Source organism: Propithecus coquereli, unplaced genomic scaffold (assembly GCF_000956105.1).
Source record: "Propithecus coquereli isolate 6110/MARCELLA unplaced genomic scaffold, Pcoq_1.0 Scaffold6, whole genome shotgun sequence".
NCBI lineage: Eukaryota > Metazoa > Chordata > Mammalia > Primates > Indriidae > Propithecus > Propithecus coquereli.
The window spans coordinates 4,554,471-4,556,634 of NW_012151951.1; positions in this window are offsets into that span (position 1 = coordinate 4,554,471).

The following is a 2,164-nucleotide window of genomic DNA, read 5'->3' on the forward strand; positions in this document are numbered from 1 at the left end:
TTACTTTAAAGGTATGAAAGTAATGTTTCTAAAATTAGATATAAAAGGTACAGAAAATCATAAAGAAAAAATGATTTTAAAGCTATTATACAACTAGTAAGAATATTTTACTTTTAATGAGTCCATTAAGTTGGGAGTAGGGAATCTCTGCTTCTCCTTAAGCAAACATTCAAACATATACTTTGTATGGCGTTGTATCCGGAACGACTTCCATTTTTGCCCACATGAAATAGCTCAGGGGCCAAGATCCTGGAACTATGTTTGACTGAATCAAAACAGCATAAATAAAAGCAAAGAGTGTGCTAATGATAACAACATTTAGGGCTGTTTAGTTACATACTTGGACAGAACACAGAGGCCCTAGTATGTGGAAGTACAAAAAGAGAAAGGCCAAGCCATCATCTGGGGGCAACATTGTGAAGAATGACTCAGGGATGAGGGCCAGGCCTCAGCACACCTCTGTGCAGAGGACCACAGGCACAAACAGAAAGAGCTGAGGCTGATTCTCACCTCCTCATGAGGATTCAAGGCAAGCTGTAAGGAGAAACTGAGAGGATGTGCAGACTACCCCATGAGCACCATCACTGAGGGAAAACAAGAATGTCAGTGGAAGCTGAAGAAGCAGCTGTTAGGCCCTGTAAGCCACCACGTTTCAGGCCACAGGCTTTCTCCCACGGGTGAATACAAGGCCTGATTACAAGTGTTTTCCACTAGACTCATGGGTGTGAAGATCATGGCGAGCCTGCCGACTGCCTATCGGAGGGTTCACTGGCCTGCAGGGAGTTCAGTGGAGAGGATGGATGGGCCTGTGGGGCATCATTTCACGTTGAAGTATGTTCCCCACTGGTCTCTGCTTCATGGAGGAGGCCTGGCCTTTGGGATACGCTATAATTCATCCTTCGGGATCTTAAACTGTACTTAGATTCAAGTCATGTGCACGGAAAAAATAAAAGTGTCAACTTTCACAACTCTGTGAGAGGAGCTTTATCTGTCCACTGGGATGGGACATAGCCAAAGATACACAACACTAGAAATATAGGAATCAGCGAGCAGTCAGAGAAGCACTCCATCAATCGGTGTTCAAACAGTATTCTGTGACAGCCGTCCTAAACCTTTTTGACACCAGGGACTGGTTTCATGGTAGACAATTTTTCAACAGATGGGGGGAGGGAGACATGAGAGGGGTGGACAGGATGGTTTCCAGATGATTCAAGTATATTACTTTATTGTGCACTTTATTTATGTTGTTATTACATTGTAATATATAATGAAATAATTATACAATGCACCATAATGTAGACTCAGTGGATGGGAGCCCTGAGCATGTTTTCCTGCAACTAATGCCACTGCTGATCTGACAGGAGGCAGAGCTCAGGCAGTGATGCGAACAATGAGGAGCGGCTATAAATACAGATGAAGCTTCGCTTGCTCCCCACTGCTCACCTCCTGCTGTGCAGCCAGGTTCCTAACAGGCCACAGACCAGTACCAGTCTGCAGCCTGGGGGTTGGGGACAGTGGTTATATGACATTGTTGATTCATTTTATAATTATATGCTTATGTGGAATATGGAATATTATTACACTTATATGAAATAATGGTTAAGAAAATGAGCTTTGGAATCAGACAAGTATAGGTTCCAATTCTGTTTTTTTACTTACTTGGCAACATTTCTAATACTGTTCTCACAGTGTTGCTTCAATAATTTAATAAAATAATGTCTTTAACAGTGGTCTGCACAAAGTATATCTGTGGGTGTGTGTATCCATTAATTTGCCTCTATTAAAACCAATAATAGAAGTAGAATTACTGTTGTTACGGGACAGAACAGTGAGAATGATTAATGTGAATATAGATAACACGGAGGCTAGCTGGATTGAAACTTTGACTGCTTTCTGAGTGCCAGAACCTATGATTACTAAGACACTCAAAATCGATTTGATTTAATCATATTTAAAACCTAAGTAAATAGATCGATGACTAGTTACCATGTACCCGTGATGGTACAGACATTGACATTCAGATCATCTAAAAATAAATTTGTATTAGCCTCCCAGATATTACTTAATACAACCTTCCAAAATGTCTAATTCATTTCCAGGGTGTGAAATTACTTATTTGTCCAGAGGTATGCAATTCTTATTTATTTATTTATTTATCTATTTA